Genomic DNA, 26,624 nt, shown 5'->3' with positions numbered 1-26,624 from the left:
ATTCTTTGTAAACTGAAGAGAAGTTAGAAGAGACAAAATCATTGGCATTATAGTAAATATAGGGAGATTTGATGGAGCAATAGACGAGGCAGGTGGAATGGGATTTAACTTTAACAAAAGGTGAGGCACACCTTCCGTTAAGGCTGGAGAGAAAGTTAACAGGACAGGTACTATTTTCAGAACACAGAGAGGAAAAAAGGATTTAAAAAGTTGAAACATTTCTATTTTAAGAGTATAGTTAAACAATGATATTTGTAATGCAGTATAATAATTCAGTTCCAAGCTATTCACGGCAAATATGTAAAGCTTTATATGAAACTTTAAGTAGTGAGAAATGGTAGTGAAATATTACTTTTATGGCCAATGGTGAAAATTTATTTTCTTATCCACCCAAGGATGATAGCTATCTGGTTTAATAGGCTTTGTTCCATTGTAGCTTGATATTGTCAAATAATTGTTGTAACAAAGAGCAGTTAAAAAATTGATGCTTGTTGAGCTTTTATTCTGCAACATGTACTATTTTTCATGTTTTCCAAAAGCACTTTGATAAAAGTGCTGTTGTCCATATTAGTAGAAAATGAAATCTAGGCTCAGAAAGATTAAGGTTGTGGGCATATAACTAGATAGTATCAGAGCCAAGATCCCACCATGAGAATCTGTGAGCTTCTTATTACACCAGAGTACTTTTCTCTGTAGGGCTGTCTACATTTTTAATACAAGCTTTAAATTAAAATTTTAGAAAATACCTTCATGAGAAATGACTAAAAGTGTCACTTCAAGATTTTTATCTTCAAAAAGTTGTATGTGGCCTGATGGAGAAATGGTTGAAGGAAGTGTTGGAGAGATGGATATGTGACTTTTCTTCACTGGTAGGAGCAGGGGACTAGCAAATTTGGATACTGTTAACATGGTTTCATTTACCTTCTCAGGATTAGTTCTGGAGATATCTGACTACAAAACAACCAAGGGCATGAAGAGGGAGGAAAGTAAAAATTAAACCTGTAACAAGGGCAGGAACACATTTATGATGCTAGAATCATGTTAGAATCAAAAAGTTTTAAAGATGCTGTGAAATAAAGTTCATGGAAGGGCTGGAACCAGCAAACTACATTACTTCAATTAAGGTTACTATGATTAAGCTGTATCTATAGGACAGGTGTACCACACACAGAAAGTTAGGATGGAACCCCGAGAAGAGGATTATTTTAGATTTACTTGTATTGAATATCATGTTCCTATGACTAATCCTGAGCATTATTTGCAAAACCAAGAACATCAGCAATGTTTAGGTTAATTTCTTTGGAAATGTTACACTCATTTCAAAATACCAAAGAACCTGGTAGGGCATGCCAGTAATATTGCATCACAGTTATTTTTCCAGATACAAAGCTTAGTCATTTATGAAAAGTCACAAAACTAAAGAAAGATTGAATATAGTGAAGGAAATTATAATTATTGCCAGCTTATCAGTTTCCCTCTATGTAAATATATTAAACAAAAAATCATGAAGTACTCGGAATTCTTCAATATGAGCTATTTATCACACAGGGTCAATATACTTCAATGTATTCACTGATTAATACAGTACAATTAGAGAGATGTATGTATAGGCAGAGGCAAGATTCATTTTATGGTAAAGAGAAACACTTTTTTGTTTTCCTAGCCTTGGCTTAAATTTTTTCTTTGTTCAGTAACAAATTTCAAATGATGTTCACTTAATTGAACCAAATAGTCATAAGGAAAAGGCAGTAGCAGACTTATAACTAAGCAAATAGTTTTGAGGAACAATTCTTTTTCTATTTGTCCTATCACTGGTAATAATTGGGATTACTTTCTAGCAGCTGGATACTTTCTGTATGAAAGAAAATATGAAACTAAATTACAGAGGTTATGCTGAGCCCGAGAGAGAAAAGAAATGAGAAGACATAATTGAACCTGTAAAGGGTTCATTTGTAGTTGGGACATTTCCTCCTAGGAAATGAAATATCTTACAGCAATACAATGAATATACTTCTGATTTATGGTAATTAATTCTGAAAGTGGGTTATCCAACACAGTGCTCACAATAGAAGATGAACTGTACAACTGAATTATCAGCCCCTTGGAAGTAAAATTAACTTAACCTTAGCAGAAAGTGAAGTTTTGTACCTCATCTCCACATTGAAATCATAGTTCAAGCCACTCTGTCTTATTTCACTGCCCAGAGGTCTAATTATAAATGGGAAATGAAGCAAAGAAGGAATAGCTTTCCTATGTATTCCGCCATGACAGAAGTATTGTTGGAAATCACACCAAGTTTAGTGAAAGGTTGAGTACCTTCACTCCATTCTTTCTAACCTCAAGATAAGAGTCAGATGACAGTAGATATTGTCCCATGTGAAAGAATGCTTCTTCATACCCAATTTTGGAATGGGATAGACAACAAGTTGAAAAGTACACATGCTTGCCTCTGCTAAAATGATAAATAATTAGAATGTGTTCCTAAAAGAAATGTTGGGACCCCCTTACTTAATATTAGTTTATTTGAGCTTTAACCACAATTTTTGACTGTATCTAGGTTGCAAAATTCAGCATCCATATTTAGTCTTCAGCTACTTCTAAAGGAAAAGAATTAATTAGCTATGTTCACTATTTCTTTAAATTGCTAAGTGGTAAATTAGTTTAATTAAACTGCTGGATTAGATTTGAAGAGATAAACCATATAACTTCATGCAATCAATACCATGTATTCAGGAGAACAAACTCTGGAATTACTTATATAATCAGAATCGAATGTAGAACAGAAATTACACAAATTGAAATAGTCAAATAGAAATAGGACAACATAAACCGTCTGAATGCTTTCAAATATGTAAGATTTAATTTCAATAGAATAATTTTTGAATTTTAAATTCTCATTTTACATTATTAAAAAACAAATTTATGGACTCCATGTTTTAGCGCAGTTTCAGTTCCGCAGGAATACTGAACTTACCAGAGTGGTAGGTACATTTGTTACCGTTGATGACCCTACACTGACATGTCATTGCCAGTCAAAGTCCATAGTTCATGTCACAGTTGTTACTCTTGATATTGTACAGTCTATGGCTTTATACAAAAGACGAATGGCCTCATTATACTATCATATAGAGAGATTCAGTGTTCTAAAAGTCTGTGCTCTGCTTGTTCATCGTTCTACCCCCTCATCCCCAGCAACCACTGATTGCTGTCATCGTTTTGCCTCTTCTAATGTCATAGAATTTGTTGTTGCTGTTCAGTCCCTAAGTCGGGTCTAACACTTTGTGACCCCATGGACTATAGCACCCAGGTTCCTCTGTTTTCCACCATTTCCCAGAGTTTGCTCAAGTTTATGTCCATGGAGTCAGTGATGGTATCTAACCATCTCATCCTCTGCCACCCCATTCTGCTTTTGCCTGCAATCGTTCCCAGAATCAGGGTCTTTTCCAATGAGTTGGATTTTCACATCAGGTGGCCAAAGTATTGGAGTTTCAGCTTCAGCTTCATTCCTTCCAATGAATATTTTAGAGTTGATTTCTTTTAGGATTGACTGGTTTGATCCTCTTGCAGTCCGAGACTCTCAAGTCTTCTCCAGCACCATGATTTGAAAGCATCAGTTCTTTGGTTCTCTGCCTTCTTTATGGTCCAACTGCCATATATATGTACATGACTACTGGAAAAACCATAGCTTTGTCTATAGGAAACTTTGTCGGCAAAGTGATGTCTCTGCTTTTTAATATGCTGTCTAGGTTTGTCATAGCTTTTCTTCCAAGGAGCAAGTATCTTTTAATTCCATGGCTGCAATCACCATCCACAGTGATTTTGGAGCTCCAAGAAAATAAAATCTATCACTGCTTCCATCTAATACAACAGGTAGCCTTTTCAGAGTTGACTTTTTTCCCTTAGTAATATGCATTCCAGTTTCCTCCATGACTTTTCATGGCCTGATAACTCATTCCTTTTTAGCGCTGAATAGCACTCCATTGTCTGGATATTTGTTCTCCCATTCACCTACTGAGAGGCATCTTGTTTGTTTCCAAGTTTGGGCAGTTACATATAATGCAGCTATAAACACCCATGGGCAGGTTTTTGTTTAGACATTAGTTTATAACACCTCTGGGTAAATAAAAAGGAACATGATCACTGGATCATAAGATTATATGTAGTGTTGTAAGAAACTGCTTAAGAGTCATCCCACATAGTTGTCCCATTTTGCTTTACTCCCAGCAATGAATGAGAGTTCCTATTGGTACAAATTCTCTCCACCATTTGGTATCATCAGTAATCCAGATTTCGCCCCTTATAACTGGTATGTAGTAGTATCTCATCTTTTCAATCCATATTTCCTGGTGATATGTGTTGTGGAGCATATTATAATGTATTTATTTGCCATCTACATGTCTTCTCTGGTGAGGTGTGTATTCAGATCTTTGGCTTATCTCTTCCTCAATTATTTTTATTATGGTAAAATACACATGACATGAAATTAATCTTTTAACAGTATTAATTGTCCAGCTTAGTGATGTTAAATATATGTGTAATGTGCAAAAATCACCACCACCCATCTCCATAGCTCATCTTATAAAACTGAAATTCTATATTCAGTAAACAATAACTTCCCATTCCACTTCATCCCATTCCCTGGTACCCACCATTTTAATATCTGTCTCTATGATTTTGATTACTCTGAGTAACTCATAGAAATGGAATCACATAGTATTTGTCTTTTTGTGACTAGTTTATTTCACTTAGTGTGGTATCTTCACAGTTTATCTATGCTGCAGCATATTGCCGAATCTGCTTCCTTTATAAGACTGAATAATATTCCATTGTATGCAGATACATATATATGTGTGTGTGTATGTATTTGTATTTATATATATACACCATGTTTTATTTATCCATTCATCTAACAGTGGACATGTGAGTGCTTCCACATTTTAAATTATGAATAACACTGCTATGGAAACAGGTGTACAGCTATCTCTTTTAGATCCCCCGTTCTTTTTTTTAAGTTCAGTATTATTATTTGCACCATCAGTTTTCACAAGCAAAAAGTACAATAATTTTAAAATAGTAATTTTATTTTTTTTAATTTAAATTTATTTATTTTAGTTGGAGGCTAATTACTTTACAATATTGTATTGGTTTTGCCATACATCAACATGAATCCGCCAGGGGTGTACATGTGTTCCCAATCCCGAACCCCCCTCCCACCTCCCTCCCCATACCATCCCTCTCGTTAAAAGTCAGTGTGACAGATATTCTCACTGTTTTTGGTTAAAAAACAAATTGACTATTATATACTGAAAATTGAAACTCCTAGAATATCATACCATGTGATACTATATTACAGTGAGATCCTACTTTCAGTTCATGTGGATATACATTAAGAAGAGAAATTGCTGGATCATATGGAAATTTTATTTTCAGTTCTTTGAGGAAACTCTATACTGTTTATCACAGCAGTTCTACAATTTAAATTTCTATAATTTTGACTTACATTTCTTCATGACTCATGAAGCTGAGCATCTTTTCTTGTGCTTACTGGACATTGTATATCTTTTTTTTTTTTTGAAAAGTATCTGTTCAAATTCTTTGCCCATTTTTTTGAATTGAATTGTTAAATTTCTTTTGTTATTGAGTTTTACACGGCTGTATATTCCAGATATTAATTCCTTAACAGATACATGATTTCTCCTATTCTGTGGGTTGCCTTTTTACTCTGTTGATAGTATATGCTAGTGAACAAAATGTTCTAAATTTCATGTAGTTCAATTTGTGTTTGTCTTGTGTTACCTATGCCTTTCATGTCACATGCAAGAAGTCATTGCCAAATTCAATGTTTTGGAGCTTTTGTCCTAAGTTTTCTTCTAAATATTTATTGTTTAATGTCTTACACTGAAGATTTTGGTCCCTATTAATTTTTGTACATGGTGTTTGGCAAGTGCTCATCTTCATTTCTTTTGCATGCCATGTGAATATCCAGGTTTGGGGGCACCATATATTCATTTCCTATTGAATGGTCCTAGTACCCTTGTTTAAAATCATTTGACTATATATGTGAGGGTTTATTTCTGGGCACTCTGTTCTATTTCAGTGGTCTGTGTGTCTGTACCACACTATTTTTATTACTGTACCTTTATAGTAAGTTTTGACATCAGAAAGTGATATTCCTCCAATTTTGCCCTTATTTACAAGATTATGTTGGCTCTTCAGGATACCTCAAGTATTCATATGAATTTTTGGATGTAATTTTCTATCTCTGCTAAAGAAATGCCATTGAAATTCTAATAGCAGTTGTACTGATTCTGTAGATCTTTTGGGGTAGTATTGACATTTTAACAATAATGTCTTCCAGTCTACGAATGTGGGATGCTTCTATTTATGTCTCCTTAATTTTCTTCGGTAGTGTTGTATAGTTTTAATTGTCCTATATTTCTACATATAAGATCATATCTGCACAGATATTTTTACTTTTTTCCTTTCCAATTTCAGTCACTTTTATTTCTTTTTTCTTGCCTAATTTATCTAACTAGTACTTCTGGTACTCTGATGAATAGAAGTGTTATCCTTGCCTTTTTCCTCTTAAAGGAAAAGTCTTCAAATTTTCACCATTGGTTATGATGTTTACTGTGAGTTTTTCATATATAGCTTGAGTTATATTGAAAGAGTTTCCTTCTATTTATCATTTTTTTATTTTTATTTTATCATGAGATATTAAATTTTTTCTGCATCAATTGAGGCAGTCATTTTTTCCCTTTTTTTTCTCCTTTACTTTAATGTACTATGTTGATCAAGTTTTATACATCAAACCATCCTTGTATTCCAGAAATAAACCTCACTTGGTCAAGGTATATAATCTTTCTAATTGAATTAGAAAGCTGCTGAATTTGGCTTTACCTAGTCTGTAGTTTTCTTTCTTTGCAATGTCTTTGTCTGCCTTTAGTTTCAGGGAAATGCTGGCCTCATATGATGCACTAGGAAATATCCCCTTGTCTTCAAGCTTGGAAAAGCTTGGGAATTGTTTTCAGTTCTTCTTTATATGCTTGCTAGGATTTACCAATGAATCTACTAGGTTTAGAACTTTTCTTTGTTGGGCCATTTTGAATTACTGAGTCAATCTCCTTCCTGCTTATAGATCTCTTTAGATTTTCTATTTTTTCAAGTCTTTGCAGATTTTGTGTCTCTAGAAATTTGCCCATTTTATCCATGCTGTCCAATTTGTTGATGTACAACTGCCCATTGAACTATCTTATAATGCTTTCTATTACTGTAGAATCAGTAACAGTGTTACACTTTTATTTTTGATTTTAGTAATTTGAGTCTTATCTTTTTTTTCCTTTCAAGTCTACCTAGCTACCAGTTTGTCAATTTAGTTGTTCTTTTTGAAGAACCACCTCTTAGTTTCATTGATTTTCTTTTCTTTTTTTTTTCTGTTCTCAAGTCCACTTGTCTTTGTTCTACTTTTTATTTTCTCCTTAGATCTGCTAGTTTGAGGTTTAATTTGTTCCTTTTTTGTCTTCCTTAAGTTGTAAAGTTAAGTTTTTGATTTGAGGTTTTTATGTAGCCCTACATACAGTTTATCATGGAAACTGCCTCATGTTCACTTGAGAAGAATATACGTATCATTATGTTGCATAGAGCACTCTATGTAGGTCTATTATACCTAGTTGATTTATTGTGTTAAATTCTTTATTTCCATACTTATTTTCTGTCTGGCTGTTCTATCCACTATTGCGAGTGGGTTATTGAAGTCTTTAAGTATTATATAACTATTTCTTGATTCAATTTTGTCAAATTTTTCTTCATGTATTCTGATGGTCTACCATTAGGGGCATAAATGTTTATAATTATTATGTATTTTTGCTGTGTCGAACTATTAATAAATAATGTCCTTCTTTGTCTCTTGTAAACCTATCTGTTTTAAAGTCTATTTTGTCTGAGACTAGTATAACCACCCCTGCCCTCTTTTAATTAATATTTTCCTGGAGTATCTGTTTCCACCTTTTCACTTTCGATTTGTTTCTATCTTTGAATATAAAGTGAAGATATTGTAAATAGGTTCATGCTTTTTTCATTCATTCTTCTAATCCCTTTCCTGTGTAGAGAGTTTAACCCATTTACATTTAAAGTAATTGCTCATAAGTGGGAATTTACTTTGTTATTTAGTTGCTTGTTCTTCCTACGCCTTATAGCTAACTTGTCCATCACTTCCTGCATTACTATCTTGTTCTGTGTCTAGTTGATTTATTGTTGTTCTTGTTCGGTCGCTCAGTCATGCCTGACTATTTGTGATGCCACGGACTGCAGTATGCCAGGCTTCCCTGTCCTTCACCATCTTCCGAAGCTTGCTCAAACTCATGTCCATTGAGTCAGTGATGCCTTCCAACCATCTTGTCCTCTGTCATCCCCTTCTACTCCTGCCCTCAATCTTACCCAGCATCAGGGTCTTTTCTAAGGAGTCAGCTCTTTGCCATCAGGTGGCCAAAGTATTGCAGCTTCAGCTTCAGTATCAGTCCTTTCTCTGACTATTCAGGACTGATTTCCTTTAGGAGTGACTGGCTTGATCTCCTTGAAGTCCAAGGGACTCTCAATAGTCTTCTCCAACACCACAGTTCAAAAGCATCAATTCTTCAGTGTTCAGCCTTCCTTATGGTCCATCTCTCACATCCATTTATGACTACTGGAAAAACAATAGCTTTGATTAGACAGACCTTTGTCAGCAAAGATGTCTCTGCATTTTAATATGCTATCTAGCTTTATCATGGTTTTTCTTCCAAGGAGCAAGCGTCTTTTAATTTTGTGGCTGCAGTCACCATCTGCAGTGATTTGGGAGCTCAAGAAAATAAAGTCTATCACTGTTTCCATTGTTTCCCATCTGTTTGCCATAAAGTGATGAGACCACATGCCATAATCTTTGTTGAGCTTTTCTGAATGTTGAGCTTTAAGTCAGCTTTTTTCACTCTCTTCTTTTACCTTCCTCAAGAGGCTTTTTAGTTCTTCTTTGCTTTCTGCCATAAGGATAGTGTCATCTGGATATCTGAAGTTATTGATATATCTCACACAAATTTTGTTTTCAGCTTGTGCTTCATACAGTCCAGCATTTCACATGATATACTCTGCACATAAGTTAAATATGCAGGATGACAATATACAGCCTTGATGTAGTCCTTTCCCAATTTGGAACCAGTCCATTGTTCCAATTCCTATTCTAACTGTTGCCTTTTGACCTGCATACAGCTTTCTCAGGCGGCAGGTAAGGTGGTTTAAACATTCCTTGGCATTGCCTTTCTTTGGGATTGGAATGAAAATTTACCTTTTCCAGTCCCATGGCCACTGCTGAGTTTCACAAATTTGCTGGCATGTTGAGTGCAGCACTTTAACAGCATCATCTTTTAAGACTTGAAATAGCTCACCTCCACTAGGTCTGTTTGTAGTGATGCTTCCTAAGGCCCACTTGACTTTGGACTCCAGGATATCTGGCTCTAGGTGAGTGATCATACCATCATGATTATCTGGGTCATTAAGATCTTTTTTGTATAGTTCTCTGTATTCTTGTCACCTCTGCTTAATATGTTCTGCTTCTGTTAGGTCCATACCATTTTTGTCTTCTGTTGTGCCCATATTTGCATGAACTGTTCCCTTGGCATCTCTAATTTTCTTGAAGAGATCTCTAGTCTTTCCCATTTTATTGTTTTCCTCTATTTCTTTACATTGTTCACGTAGGAAGCCTTTCTTATCTCTCTTTGCTATTCTTTGGAACTCTGCACTCAAATGGGTATACCTTTCCTTTTCTCCTTTGCCTTTTGCTTCATAGTTTTGTTTTGTTTTGTTTTTTTGTAGTGAAATGTTTAAATTCCTTTCTCATTTTTTGTGTGTAATCTATAGTTATTTTATGGTTTCCTCCAGGATTAAGTTTAACATTTTAGAGTTATAACACTCTAATTTCCCAAGTTATGCTGCTGCTGCTGCTGCTGCTGCTGCTGCTGCTGCTGCTGCTGCTGCTGCTAAGTCACTTCAGTCATATCCAACTCTGTGCCATCCCAGAGATGGCAGCCCAACAGGCTTCTCTGTCCCTGGAATTCTCCAGGCAAGAACACTGGAGTGGGTTGCCATTTCCTTCTCCAATGCATGAAAGTGACAAGTGAAAGGGGAGTCACCTAGTTGTGTCCGACTAGTTAATTTAAATAACATATACAGACTCTGATCCTCTATAGTTCCATACACACCATTTTGGTCTGTTGAGGTCACATAATTCCATCTTTTATATATTGTGTATCTTTAAACACTTAAACAAATAATTCTTTTTAATAATTATTATCTTAATTCTGTGGAAAGCACAATTTGTACTTACAAACCAAATTTATAATATCAGTTTTTAGGCTAGTAACTTTTTTCTTTAAATCTGTTAATATCTTAAAGCATGTAGGAAATAAAAAGTACAGTTGCAAAGCATTTTTAGAACAATACTAGCATTTATAATTGCCCATATATGTACCTTTATTAATATCTTTTTTTCTCCAGACTGTTTCAAATAGCTATGAAACAGTCTTCCCATTTTACTCTTTTGTTGTTATTTTGTTTATTGTTTTTATTTTGGATAGTTCTGTCTCTGTGCTAAGGATCAGCCAGAGATGTAAACGTAAATTTACTTCAGGTTTCTTCTCAGCCTTTTCCTGGACATGCATGGTCACCTTATAATTTCCCCTGTGTGTGAAATTGTTTTTGAATATCATAGTTTTTAATATATGGTTCCCTAAAGGAAAAAAATAAAATTAAGTGGATAAAAGAGGGTGCAGGTTCTATAAATCCCCAGGAAGTCAATTCAGTCGGAGGAGGAGGAGTTGCAACAATGCAAAAAGATACGAGAGTGGTTGCCCATCTCTTTGCACATCCAAAATGAGAAACACCAATCAAAATCAGAACACCAATCCCTGATGTTCAGAATACAGGGTCTTTCTTAGCCTGCCTGGCTCCTGAAAGTTATGTACTAGGTGTTCCAGAAATACGTGCATAACTTCCTACCATGTGACTAGGAGTAGGGAGAGAATAGCTTCTACTGCACTGAGCTGAAATTGACCAAAATTAGCCAGTTTATCAATCAAGTCTTCCCTTAGAAGTTGCAAGTTTTTAATGAACTCTAATGTTCCAGAATAATTACATTTAACAAATTCTGCCAGTGCAGTTGTTGTTTAGGTGGGGAGATACATTCATGATACTTCCTACCCCACCATCTTTCCCAAATACCACTGGCTCATCTTTTAAATTCAAGTTGTTTTCTTATTGTTGAGTTTTAAGTGTTCTTTGCATATTCTGGATAATAGCTTTTTATCAGATATATCTTTTGCAAATATGTCTCTCACTCTGTGGCTTCTCTCTTATTCTCTTGACATTGCCTTTCCTAAAGCAGACATTTTTATCTTTAATGAAATACAGCTTATCAAGTGTTTTCTTTCTTGGATCCCACCTTTGGTGTTATATCTAAAAGTCAGTGTCATACCCAACATCACTTAGTTATTCTCCTATGTTATCCTGTGAGACTTTAATAGTTTGTGTTTTATGTTTATGTCTATGATCCTTTTTGAGTAAATATTTGAAGAGTGTGAAGACTATGTCTAAGATTCATTTTTTTGCCTATGGATATTCAGTTTTTCTAGCACCATTTGTTGAAAAGTTTATCTTTGCTCCTTTGTACTGCATTTGCTCCTTTGTCAAAGATTAGTTGACTGTATCTATGTGTGTATTTTATTTTTTCTGTTCTTTCTATTCCATTCTCTTTATCTATGTCTCTATTGTTTTACCAATGCCAGACTGTTTTGATTGGTGTAGCTTTATAGTAAGTCTTTAAGTTAGACAGGGGAAGCCCTCCATCATTGTTGTTCTTGTTAAATATTGTGTTGATTATTCTGGTTCTTTTGCAAGAATCATAAAACTTTAGAATTAATTTGTCAGTACCCACAAAGTAACTTGCTGGGATTTTGATTAGTATTGCATTGAGTCTGTAGATCAAGTTGTAAGATCTTCAGATCAGTTTTCTAGATCAATTGACATCTAGACAATATTGAGTCTTCCTATTCGTGAACATAAAATATTGTTTTGTTTATTCCATTCTTTGATAACAGTCATCAGTTTGTAGTTTTTCTCATACACATAGATCTTATAAACATTTTGCTATTCTTATACTTGCATATTTCATTGTAGTGATAATGTAAATAATGTTTTCAATTTCATATTCTACTTATTTATTGTATATATGCACTGATGATATGTACAAAAGTGCAAGAAGTAACCTCTTTTACATGAACAGTGTGTCCTGCTACTGTGTATAGTCACTTATAGATACCAGGACTTTTTTTGTTGTTTTTTGAATTATCATTTTTATCCCTTCCAGTTTATATTTATTGCTTTCCCTCTCATATATATAATTCAATCAGTGTCATAAAGTAATTTTTGAGGTCCTGGGATCACTCATTCTGCAGTCACCATCTCTTGGTATATGACCCACAACCTGATTTCTGAACTTTAGGCCTAGTCTCATTTCTACTGAGTTAATTAACCCTCATATGTCTCATGAGAATGTTTCTCTGTGCAAGTCTCCTCAGACTCCAAGTGGGAATATAGTTTCTGTATTCACTCGGCTCCTAATAGTAACACATTTCCTAAAAATTTCCTGCCATGTAAAGCATTATTTGTATTGATGGCATACTGGATATACCCCAGCAGAACTAGTATAGAATGATCCAGTTAAATCCTTGAGCATTCCCATAATGTAAAAATAGGCAACTGTTTCAAAAAAAGGGCAAATCTATATATTCTGTGTATTGTTTAAAAGTGGAGCAACCGCAACAACAAAAAAGCATATGAATTGTCTCTTACTCTGAATGTATACTTTGACCCGATTTTGGAAAGAAAAAAGTAATATATTAACATATATTAAACTACATAGTTTAAAAAAAAAAAAACTATCTGGAGAGTAATAGACTATGCTGTTAAAGCTGACTCCTTCATAGTTAGAGAGTAGTAGGAAGAAGACAAATGGAAAGTTGAAGATTGTTTTCACTTTTATATAAAATGGTAGTTACTGCATTTTTAAAATATCTATCTTTTTTTAAGAATAAAAAAAATCAGTGGTCCCTCCATTTATCACTTAGCGAAATTTTATTATTTGTAATGTTATCTTCAATAGAAGTACCGATTCTTACAAAAGAAAAACAACAAAAATAATGTTCAAATTAAGTTTATGAGCATGTTATGGCTTTTAAATTGTTTCTGTGTGTTTCCTAATTCTTGATAAAGAGAAAAGAAGGATGTGTAACTGGCTTTATCTTCTATGGTTATATTGGCAGATAAAATCCTTTATTCAGTATAAATATCTACTACTAGCTATACATGTGCACGTGTTTAATCATATACACATATGATTAATCATATACATTATTAAGTAAACTTAATATGGGACTATTATCTGAAAATGAAACTTATTGCTGTCTTTATGATCATGCCTGCCAGATATGGTCAAAAGGTAAACTTTTACATTAAACATTAACTTTTTAGGCAACTATATGCTATGATCTATCCCCTTGAATTTATAAATGAGTAAATATTTTTCCTGCCTTGTTGTTGTTCAAGTACAAACTGGAGTGTTTTGGGGCATATAAATAATGAAGAGGGCAAAGAGCTATAGCAACCTGTTTTGCAAATAACCTTCTCTGCTCTAATCAAAATACATTGTGTGTGGTGTGTGTGTGTATCTAAGATATCTAATAGTGACAGAGAAAAATAACATTAAATACACCTTCCACATTCCAGAATATTATTTAATTCATTTAATAGTACTTTAAGGTAAATATTATAATGTCCATGTTATAAATGAGAAAATGGAAAGTCAGAGAAGCCAGGTATGATTAACGTTAAAAATGTGTGGACATTTCAGGACACTTAAAAGTTCTTATATCAACATAGGCTTCCTCCACCCAGCCAACTTAACTCATGCTGCTATTTATCTGCTCAAATACTACCTTTCTGCACCTGGCAAAATCCTGCTTATCCACGCTCTCAACTTCCCAAACCCATCATCCTACATTAAAACAGACATTTCCTTGGTTTGATGCACTGAGTGCTAATTTTTTAGAAAGTGAATTTCTGAGGGGATTTTGCAAATAATATATTATTATGCTGCTGTCATTCTAGGGTTATTTTATGTTTCACAATACCATGAAATTTGAACAGGCATTATAGTAAATTCCCCACCATATTTAAGAGCACAATCAGCTATGTATCTCTAATTAGCATATTATTCCATTTAATAGACATGGTAATAACAAAAAGTTCTAAAGAAGCCAATATCATAACATCAGAGAAATATCAATAACCTCAGAAATGCAGATGACACCACCCATATGGCAGAAAAAGAAGAACTAAAGAGTCTTTTGAAGACAGTGAAAGAAGAGAGTGAAAAAAATTGGCTTAAAGCTCAGCATTCAGAAAACTAAGATCATGGCATCTGGTCCCATCACTTCATAGCAAATAGATGGGGAAACAGTGGAAACAGTGACAAACTTTATTTTGGGGGGCTCTGAAATCACTGCAGATGTGACTGCAGTCATGAAATTAAAAGATGCTTACTCCTTGGTAGAAAAGTTATGACCAACCTAGACAGCATATTCAAAAGCAGAGACATAACTTTGTCAACAAAGGTCCGTCTAGTCAAAGCTATGGTTTTCCAGTAGTCATATATGGATGTGAAAGTTGGACTATAAAGAAAGCTGAGCACTGAAGAACTGATGCTTTTGAACTGTGGTGTTGGAGAAGACTCTTGAGAGTCTCTTGGACTGCAAGGAGATCCAACCAGTCCATCCTAAAGGAAATCAGTCCTGAATATTCATTGGAAGGACTGATGGTGAAGCTGAAACTCCAATACTTTGGCCACCTGATGCGAAGAACTAACTCATCTGAAAAGACCCTGATGCTGGAAAAGACTGAAAGCAGAAGGAGAAGGGGACGACAGAGGATGAGATGGTTGGATGGCGTCACTGACTCAATGGACATGAGTTTGAGTAAGCTCAGGGAGTTGGTGATGGACAGGAAGGCCTGGTGTGCCACAGTCCATGGTGTCACAAGGAGTCAGACACGACTGAGTGACTGAACTGAACTGAAAGAAGCCAAAGCCTTATTTGAAGAGATAAATAGCTAACTGCAAGATTTTAGGCATAAGAGTAAACTGATCGGATAAATAATTTAGAATATGATATCAGAGAAGGCAATGGCAACCCACTCCAGTACTCACCTGGAAAATCCCATGGACGGAGGAGCCTGGCAGGCTGCAGTCCATGGGGTCGCTGAGAGTCAGACACAACTGAGCGACTTCACATTCACTTTTCACTTTCATGCATTGGAGAAGGAAATGGCAACTCACTCCAGTGTTCTTGCCTGGAGAATCCCCGGGACGGGGGAGCCTGGTGGGCTGCCATCTACGGGGTCGCGCAGAGTCTGACACGACTGAAGTGACTTAGCAGCAGCAGTAGCATCGTATAGTATATCATTGTTGTTTATTCGCTAAGTCGTGTCTTACTCTTTGTGACCCATGTCCTGTAGCCTGCCAGTCTCCTGGCCATGGGATTTCCCAGGCAAGAATACTAGAGTGGGTTCCCATTTCCTTTTCTAGGGAATCTTCCGACCCAGGGATCAAATCCGTGTCTCCTGCAATAGCAGGGGGAGTCTTTACCACCGGACCACCTGGGAAGCCTTTATAAATAGCATATTGGTTAATTTCAAATAAGAGATCATGTTCTGTGAATAAATTATTTAATCAATACTAAGATATTCTGCCGATCTTTTGACCTAAAAAAGTATCCTTTCAAAGAGGAAACACTGTATCACTGGGCTGAATTTTTTTTTCAGCATTTTTGTGAAAGAAGGGTGTTCTTAAGAAATGGATTCTGGATTTTAGCATTTCTTGGCAGTTTATAAAGATTAGTTTGAGAACCCACAGCGGTAGTTCCAAAAATGTTGGTAATTTAAAGTAATCAAACATGTCTGAGATATTCTTCAAAGGTTGGTTAAACATCTTATAAAATTCATTAGCAAATCCATCTGGACCAGGGTCTTTTCCAGATGGGAAACTTTCATTACCACCTATCATTTTTCATGGTTTATTATAGGTATAGTTTTATTTGGGGACAGTTGCAGATAGCTGTGTACAATAAATAAAGTAACACTGTTGTTTAATATTCATTCATGAGATCCTTTTGTATAATCATATATACAACCACATGTAAAAATAAGGAATGTCATATTTCTGATAAGTCTGAATCAACACAATTTTTTTTATTTGCAAAACCAATTTTTAGTATTATTTAATGCTAATCTACTTCATTCTAATACTAAAAATTAGGTTTTGCAAATGCAGACAATATGTTGAATCCTGGTTTAATGAATGAGGTAAAAGAAGCTTGTCTTAGGTACAGTGGTGACTAAAGCATAGTTCTCAGCTCTCCTTAGATATTATGAAGAGGTTCACAAATGCAGAGATACTGAAAATGCTTTTCTGGCATATGGGAATGGAGGAAGGGCACTGCAGTCAAAGGGACTACATGTACAGACACAGAACACAATACATCCACAAATTTGCAAGCAGTCTCTTTTTCTTTACAATGGCTGTAAAATATCAGTATGACTTACTTTTTCGTATCCAGTTAGTGAAACATAGAATTAGGGATTTAGAAAGATTCCCTTACATCATGGAAGAGAACATGCCTTAAAGGAGAGACCATCACGTTATGGGCATGTGATCTGAAAATGACTGCTATGAGTGTTTGTCAGACAATTTCAAAAAGACATTTAAATCAATGCCGCTGATGAAATTACTAAACAGGCCAGAATGTACCAGTGATAGGACTTTACTTAGGCTTGAAATGTTAGCTAGGGTCAAGCAACATTAGATAAGGACATTTAGCTGAGCTGTAACCTACTTTCCCTCTAGGGCTGAGCTGATGTCTTTTATTACCCCAAGAAATTTATTATAATAAATTCAGTTGAGGTGTTCTGTTCCTCATTTCTTTTTTTCCCCATGGAACATAAGGCACGGTTGGTTTACACAGCTCAATCTCCTTCACGGCCTGGGGACATTCTGGTATAGTCCGAGAATCCTCCTTTTATAGAAACACATGCAGACACACACAGACACAGCTGTTTCATTCACTGTTGTCAGAAGCAATTTGTTCTAAAAGGAAGGAGGTGAGTAATGAGTGTGTACACTAATTCACACTTTAGAGAAGACACAGATGGGTCATTTGATTACATATTAGGATTGACCTTCGAATGGCAATATACCCAGAGGAAGGAAGGCAATATTCCCAGGGCTAGTGGCTCTTATCTTGGGGACCAAAGCCATCCTAACTCTTAAGGCTGATGTCTTAGACTAACCCAGCCCAAGAACAGTAATCTAGGCTCTTAACAGTCTGTGTTGACCAGTAAAACCTGGTGCAGAATAGGCAGACATGTGTTTCAAGGCTGAGATGTCTAAGAGCAAAAGGAATAGTTTCATCCTCCTCAGTGTGGGTCCAGAGATGTTTTCAATATCACAGTGCCTCTGTCAGTGAAGGAAGGTAACTCTGTGCCATTCTTGAGGGAAATGTGTATTCATATGCACAAACACACATAGATAAACACACAGATAAACATGCATGCTACATCTGTTTTTTTTTTTCATACTATGTCTTATCACAGAAGTTTTAACCTGAGAGCGTCTTCCAACTGATCCTCGCTATTTAACATCCATCAAGTCAATGATTAAGAGGAATCACAAGTAGATACTTTCCCAATTCAATTTTGCAGAGCATGTACTATTAATAGGGATATCTAGGGATACAAAGAAGCTTTGATGGTCCAATTAGTTTGAGGAAAGCCTGAGTTGAACAAATTGTTAGATTCTACCCCCTATATTTATTGTACCAATGAGTTCTTTTGATATTACCTCCAAATACCTCCCAAATTTGTTAACTTTTCTTCATCTTTTCTGCTACCTACTTCAACCAGGCATCTCAAAGTGGTCTCTTTGAATCCATATTTCTTGCTATATTTCATTCTATATCCAGTAGCCATGAAATTTTTATACAATATAAATAAGATCATTCCGTCCCTCTGCCTAAACCCCTTCTAGAGTGTCCCTTTACTCTTATATTCAAAATTTTCCTTCAGTCTTTGCCCTGGCCTGCCTCTCCTAACCCTCCAACATGAACACATTATACTCTGTGTATTCTACCATAGTTCAGCTACCTTGACCTATCATTTCCTTGAATGTTTCAAGTTCTTCGCCGCCTGAAGACTTTTATATTCGCTCTTCCCTCTGCCGGGAACACACTCCCTGCCCTTCTTTGCAGCACCGGGTTGTTATTATCCCCCATCTCTACTGCTCAAATGCCACCTTTTCAGAGGTGCTGTCCCTCACACCTCATATAAATATTTTCCCTGTCTAATCCCTGATTACTCCCTAACTCATCAATGATTGCTTAATAGTGAAAGGGCTTCCCTTGTGGCTCAGCTGGTAAAGAACCCAACCACAATGTGAGAGACCTGGGTTCAGTCCCTGGGTTGGGAAGATCCCCTGGAGAAGGGAAAGGCTACCCACTCCGGTATTCTGGCCAGGGTCGTAAAGAGTCGGACACAACTGAGCGAATTATCATCTTGTTTATTTACTTGTTTATGACATATTTCTTCCACTAGAATATAAATATCCATTAGGCAGAGTCTTCTCTGATACTTTCATTGTTGCCTTTCCATTACCTAAACAAAGATTGAAAAATGGTATGTAATGAGTTGATATTTGTTGAATTAATTTTTGACAAAGTATACCAGAGAGGATTCTTATGACAAACAAGCCACAAAATTACAGAACTATAATTGGTAGATGATATGTTCAACATAGCAGCTTTAAACAGGAATGGTTATATTTGAAAGGTGATACATATTAATTAATTCAGAAAAAAATTGCATATTTATTGTGAGCCAGACAGTATGCTAAGTACCAAGAATATGCTTTCATGAAGAAGTTACAGTGTATTAAAAAGAAAAACCACCAACAACTATGCAGAGTCTTTACAAGGGTTACTTGAAAATGGACCATGCAATTATATATTCAGAATGGTTATGTTACACTATTGACTAAAGTTCATATTTTCTGTAAGAAGCTTTTGTAAAGTTCTACAATCTACATTGTCTGAGTGGTTTCTTTCCTTTAGTATAAAAAGGAAATACTTTTGCTTTCCTTTATCTACAAGTAGATCCACTTCTTAGTAGCATGCCTTCTTGGGAAAATAATACTAATAATGAAAATTTAATGGTTCGTTCTTTCTTGCTTCCACCCCTCAAATTGGCAATTAATAGACAGTGAAAGGATTAAAGGGCCATACTGAGTCCAAAGTAGATAGATCTAAACACTTCCAATGATTTTGCTAATGCTGTTCAAAACTGAGTTCGATTATTTCCATTTCAGTGTCATGATTCATACCCCTCCCTCCAGAAATACACACGTGCACTCACACACAAACTCTTTGTTGTTTGATGTTTTTTTTTTTTCTTTTTTCCCACCAGTCCTTATCCACTCCCTCCATATTGTCACAGGTGGTCTCTAAAAATGAAAATCATTTATCCTCCTGGCAAAGACCAGTTCTTATTCTCATGCAAAGATAAAATGTTCACTTTTATTGTCTATCTCATTATGGCACATGTATCTAAATGGAATTAATAAGGTACCTACCACAGGTTTTCTTAGCTGATTGCTTACAAGTTTGAAAATGTTAATATTCAAGGACATTAAACCCAGAGTAAAAGAAATTAGATCCTTTCAAATAGGAGATATTTTAACGTGTGGTCCCATAAAATAAAATAAACATTCTAAAAAATGAAGCCTATAAACATCAGGAAGATGGATAACTTGACACCTCATTCTGCATATCTCTGTTTAATAATATTATATTTCATTTCCCGTGCTAAGAAAACAGCCATTACCCAAAGCAGCCATTCGTAAACAGGCCTTGTGAACAGATTGCATCCTTGTTGGTGGTATGATAATTGAAATAAGTTTTCCAGTCTTTTATGAGAAAATACCAGATGTATAAAATACCTATTAATCAACTCACTCACTTTTGCAAACATAAGTTTCAGTACTGATGGCTATTAAAGAATAAATTCTACATGGAAAAGAGAATTGTGAGAAAATACCAAAGAATTAGCTAAGTGATTCATCTTTGTGCTGCTTCTGAGTTGCTCCTGACTGCAGTATGGGACAGTATAATTATAGACCCCCTCAAGGACAGACTTGCAAACATCATGCCCAGTATTTCTCCACTTTTTGTCCTAAAGGAAAACAGGGAAAAATGATTGTCAGTAAGTACATGTCATCTAGTTTTATCCATGAGTCTACTCTATTCATTGACATTTCTGATACGTTTTCCTTTTCTGTCATCTGTTGAAATTGTAATATTTAGGGTTAGCATGCCATAGTGCTATTAAACCAAGTCTTTTCGAATTTTAACAGCAACATATTTGCACTATAATTTATGTCATCTTTTCTAATCCAAATAAAGAAACAAAAGAATTGGGAGAAAGAAAAAAAAAAGAAAAGGTCATGGGAAAGAGCACAGGGAAGCTGGCCTAGAAATGAAATATTGAAATGCCAAAAATTTTGCCCCAAAATGTGATTGTACATATTGGCATTTTTAACTAAAACTGTCCAAGGATATTTTTTCCCTCATGCAAGAGATGAAAGACGTTGCATTCCTAGAGGAAGAAATAGGTAGTTTTAGTAAACATGATTTTCTTTTTCTGTTTGAATCATGGCTTTCAATATATTCCCTTTACAGCAGTCTCTAGAGTCAAGACCATGTGCCTCAGTCTCCTATTCTTAATGTTCTCATATTTCAAGTTCAGGAATTTAGCTAATCTTTCATTCAGACTACTGTTCTGGGTTAAACCACTGGTTTCTTTTAGCCTTTTTCACTTTTGAGAGTCAAGAGGCAGATGATTTTTATCTACTTGCCTTATTTCCATGTATAGCATTTATTTTCAAAAATATAGTTAGCAATGTCATTTAAAGCTAGCTCAAGAAAATAATTTTTCTTGTTGAGTTCTCTTCTGGTATCCCTTCCATTCTCTGTCTGTTAAATTCTGAGTAATTAGGGTGAATATCAGGGGACCATTTAACACTTGAGGTTTTCTCTTTGACAGTCACTAAGGCATGGTCTAGCCAAGGCTAGGAGGTTTTATCTTAAACTCTATGATGTTTTATCTTAAACTCTGTTCACGTCAATTTTCATAACTTCATCTTTCCTAGACATTTAGTGACCTCTGACTGCCATCCTTTGGGACATGTGAGGGAGGGAGGAAGGAATTTTCTTCTACCCTTCTAGATTCTTCTGGTTGGTCTAAGAAGTAAGGTGATGAGAGACAGATTAACAGCATAAAATCAAATAAAAGTTAAATAACATGTAAATGTGGGAGAGATGAAGAAAAATTAAATAACTCACCAAAATGGCAGGAACCCTCACCTTCAGTCATGTCTGACTCTTTGTCTATCCAGTCAGTAATACCATCCAACCATCTTATCCTCTGTTGTCCCCTTCTCCTCCTGCCTTCAACCTTTCCCAGCATCAGGATCTCTTCCAGTGAGTCAGTTCTTCACATCCAGTGGCCAAAGTACTGGAGTTTCAGCTCAGTATCAGTCCTTCCAATGAATATTCAGGACTGATTTCCCTCAGCTTGCTGCTGCTGCTGCTGCTGCTAAGTACTGCCTTTTTTAACCTCACCTTAACTACAGCCTTTAGCTCAAGACAGTACAGAATGTTGGGGGTTTGGAACCTAAAAGGGGAGGAAGGAAATTGACATGGAAATGGAAAAGCAAAAGTTTCCTAAACGAATGTTTGCTGAACCTTCCAGAGACAATAGGACTTAGAAAGGAATTTTAACAGAGTCTGCTAATTGCTGCCTGCCACACCTAGTTTATATTTTTGGGGCCCCAAAATCACTGCAGATGGTGACTGCAGCCATGAAATTAAAAGATGCTTGCTTCTTGGGAGAAAAGTTATGACCAACCTAGACAGCATATTCAAAAGCAGAGACATTACTTTACCAACAAAGGTCCGTCTAATCAAAGCTATGGTTTTTCCAGTAGTCATGTATGGATGCGAGAGTTGGACTATAAAACAAAGCTGAGCACTGAAGAATTGATGCTTTTGAACTGTGGTGTTGGAGAAGACTCTTGAGAGTCCCTTGGATTGCAAGGAGATCCAACCAGTCCATCCTAAAGGAAATCAGTCCTGAATATTCATTGGAAGGACTGATGGTGAAGCTGAAACTCCAATCCTTTGGCCACCTGATGCAAAGAACTGACTCATCTGAAAATAAATATCCTGATGCTGGGAAAGATTGAAGGCAGGAGGAGAAAGGGATGACACAGGATGAGGTGGTTGGATGGCATTATCAAGTGGGTGGACATGAGTTTGAGTAAGCTCTGGGAGTTGGTGATGGACAGGGAAGCCTGGTGTGCTGTAGTCCATGGGGTCACACAGGGTGGTACACAACTGAGTGACTGAACTGAACTGAACACCTAGTTGTAGTGAGAGCTCCTTCACTGAAACAGGTCCTCTATATTCTTAAGTCAGTTAGGGGAAAGGTCAATGTTTCTTTGAAAGTCCTTTGGGCCTTGATTGTTTTCAGCTCAAACTATTTCTAAGGAAATATTTTAGAGTGGCAAGTTTTACTCCATAGACATTATATTCACAGATCTCTAGATCTTAAAAGTGCATTACTACACAATTCTCTGAACCTTTTTTTCTCCTTGCCACCTGTTCTAAACTTACTATTTCTAAGCACTTGGTGCTTATTGGTGATAATCATATAGAGTTTATGTAACGTGACTCAGAGGGAGGCACTAAAGGCAGAACCATTAAGTTTCCAAAAACCTTATAATGAAGGTTTTTTCATTACTTTCCTAAGGATGCTAGAGCTTATGCATTGTTCAGTGAGATACCTGAGGCGGATTTCTTTCAATTTGGTTACTTAAGGTAGTCATCTACTTCAGACCAGATTAACTCAATATGTGATCCAATATTCCACTTAAACCTCCATTTTTCTGAGGCTTCTCACTTATATATGTAGCTACATTCATTGAGTGAGGGGGGAAAAACTCAGCTGCAAAATAAAGGCAAAAGAATCTCTAGAAAATTGTTGTCAAGTTCCAGATCTTGAAATCATTAGTCAAACATATATTTTTTAAATTTTGTATTCTATTTTGGCATGCGTGGGTATGCTAAGTCACTTCAGTCATATCTAACTCTTGTGTGACCCTCTGTACTGCAGCCTATCAGGCTCCTCTGTCCATGAGATTCTCCAGGTGAGAATACTAGAGTGGGTTGCTAGGCCCTCCTCCAGGGGATCTTCCTGACCCAGGGATTGAACCTGCATCGCTAACGTCTCCTGTATTAGCAGCAAGTTCTTCACAACTCGCGCCAGGAAGTCTAGCTGGTTAACAATGTTGTGACAGTTTCAAGAGTCTGTCAAAGACTTTTCACCAAGTCATTTTCGTCTCCCTAGTCCTCAAGCGTGCTCTTGCAATCAGGGTAGAATTCTTACCAGTTTAGTGCTTGAGACTGAGTAAGAAAGCCACGAAATCCTTGAAAATCAAGGATCTTAGAATCATCTAGTGGAAAGCAATGACACTTAACTAAATGGTCCTTTCTCATACTCACCACAGGAGATTCTAAAAAGCTTTTCCTAACCATTGAGAATCACTCTTATGATTAACGAAGTCCATAAACTTTTTGGAAAAAGGGGTATTTTAAAAAATTATGTAGTGACATATTCTCCATCACCAAAGAAATTAATTTATACACCAAAAATTGGAAACATTTTTAAAATTCATAGATACTCCTCCCCTGAGGTGTTGGCACTTCTAATGGTCTGATTATAGTATATCTGGTTGAGACTTCTGCTGTATAATATAAAACCATTACTTACAGCCATAGGTTTTATTGTTACTCTGCCAGGGTACGGATATTGACAGTTTGTTAAGAAACATTTTGGAAAAGTTGAGTTAGAAATCCCCAAATTATAGTTATTGACTATTGAAATGCTTAAATTATCATATTTTCAATATAATTCTGACCTCTTAATGCTATTCAAATATAAGCTATTATTACTGATTTTAGAATATGACATCACTGCAACCTGAGGCTTAACAGCTTTTGCAAAAAAACAGCATCCTCAACTGCTGATATTTGTCTTCTTTTTTAATAGAAGCCTGCAATGAATTAAATGAAAAACTAACCAGAACAGCACTACTGATTACTAACCATAATAGCCAGCTTCAAATGTGTATCCTGGGGTTTCAGATGATGTCATAAACTACTACTGCAAATCTAATAGTATTGTTGCCTGGAAGCTAAGCTATTATAGTATGTTTAATTTCACTAAGATGTAAATTACGTGCTTCAGCCCTGAGTAGTAGTGTTGGCTACTGTCACTTTCAGTTCTTATTTTTGCAGCTGTCAGGCTTGCAATGTTTATGGCTGTTTTGTTTATCTAGCAGCCTGTTGTAGCTATTATTTTAAAGATATATACATATATATGCATGTTGTATATATAAGTTAAAAATATATATTAATTTGCTCGTACTCTGCATTACTCTTTAGATTCTTTCATAACCACTATTGCTAAAAGCTGTTATTTTGAGAGTGGGAATGAATGCTCCTCTACTAGCACTGCCTGTGCTTTTTTCATTATGAAGTCCCTATTTCAGAGGATCAGTTCAGAAAATTCTTCTTTAGACTGCCTGTCCTGAATATCCCCACTAATAGATAAACTTCACACCTTCTTTTCCCTGGCACAGAGGTTATTAAATATTATGTATAAAAAGCTTATTTTTGTATCTTTCTATCACTCTTAAAATTAAGGTGTGATTGATTTAATGAATAAAAGCTTGGGCTTGGAAAAAATGAAAACCAGATCTTCATTCCCCAAATCATATCTCATATAGTTTATATAACTACCATATTCTCAATATGTAAAATGGAAATGCAACTATATATTATCTATAATTTCCTGGCCATATAAAGAAATTGCATTTATTTTCTTTCTTCTCCTCAGATTTCTCCATAGTACCTGGAATCCTTTACAAAATCACACAACTCCTCTAGAGTTTTATTTTTGACTCACTCAAAGAGATTTTACTAGGGCATCTGCAGGTGTCCTTCTCTTTTATCCAGGTGTCCTTTTAATATGACAACATATGGCCCACAATTGAGATATCAATAAATTTCTTTTGGATATTTTAATTATATTCAATACATTATAAGGGAGGGAGAGGGAGACTGACAGAGGATGAATTGAATTGAGTTATCTTGGAGAGTTGGGGCAAAAGTAAGGAGCTTTGTTTGTTCTTGGGATGGTAAATAAAACAACTTGATCCTGAAAGGGAAATAAATATAGTAGACCCACTGAATGTAGAAGTCTACAAAAGTTAGACAAAAAGAAATTTGAGGATTTAATTATAAATGGAGAAGCAGTTTGGTCTTCTGTATTCAGGCTCTTCCTTTGTAAGAGGACAGGGAAATTGTCAATTTCATATAAGAGGATGGAATTTGATAGTGTAATTTTATCCATTTTTGGATTCTTAGAATTAATCAGGACATTGTTATTTCCCTTACAATGCCTTATAATAGAAGAACCTAGACTGGAACACAAGAAATCTGGGTTCTAGTCTCCAAACTGTCAGTCACTGGTTGAAACATTTTTACAAGTCATTTCATTCTCATTCTCTTGAGAAAAATGATGAATTTTTATAAGGTCAGTGTTTGGAATTAGATTAGAAAAACATGAATCACTTAGGCAAGAATGTTAGAATCATCTGCAGAAAAAAATAAAATACAAAAAAAAAGAGAAAAAAGAAAAGAACAAAGGTAAGAGCCTGAATGCAGATATTCTCAGAAGAGAAAGTGAGAGATGAATGTGAGGGAAGTGAGAGGGGGAATAATATGATTTGGGATATATTTTCAAGGGGTCTTCCAGTTATATTTTTTCAGTGATGGAGTCTGAAAGTCTTGAGATCTTTATAATTTCAAAGGCTAGCACTGTTATTGTCATTCTTTTTTGTGGTCTTAGAACCAAGCAGCAAGGGAGTTGGATTCAGCAAGGGAGTTGGATTGTAGTCTTTGGCTTTATGACTGATTTCCAGAGTCACTGGGGACAAGTTGCCTTTCTTCTAATTTTTTCTCACTGTCAACAATGAAGATATTAACTGGGTGAAGTCTGAGATACCTTCCTACTGTTCTGTTTTTTATTTCTTTATTTTTTAACTGAAGGACAATTGCTTTACAGAATTGTGTTGGTTTCTGCCAAACATCAGTATGAATCAGTCATAGGTATACATATATCCCCTTCCTCTTGAACCCTCCCACCTCCCTCCCCATCCCACCCTTCTAGGTTGTTACAGAGCCCCAGTTTGAGTTCCCTGCATCATACAGCAAATTCCCACTGGCTATTTAGTTTACATGTGGTAATGTAAGTTTCCATGTTTTAAAGTTCAAGGCAGTCGTGTTCTTGCCTCGTGGGACTTTGCTCCTGGCAAGAAC

The 26,624-nt window shown here is 35.7% G+C and overlaps 1 protein-coding gene across 24 annotated transcripts in view; it reads left to right on the top strand.

The window, feature by feature from the left end:
• PTPRD (protein tyrosine phosphatase receptor type D) overlaps positions 1–26,624 on the top strand; it is a 2,474,579-nt gene that overhangs the window by 1,472,835 nt on the left and 975,120 nt on the right. The window lies entirely within an intron of this gene.

This window comes from Ovis aries, chromosome 2 (assembly GCF_016772045.2).
Source record: "Ovis aries strain OAR_USU_Benz2616 breed Rambouillet chromosome 2, ARS-UI_Ramb_v3.0, whole genome shotgun sequence".
Classification (NCBI taxonomy): Eukaryota; Metazoa; Chordata; class Mammalia; order Artiodactyla; family Bovidae; genus Ovis; species Ovis aries.
Note: the sequence above shows the minus strand (reverse complement) of the source record. Positions and strands in the feature narration are given on the sequence as shown.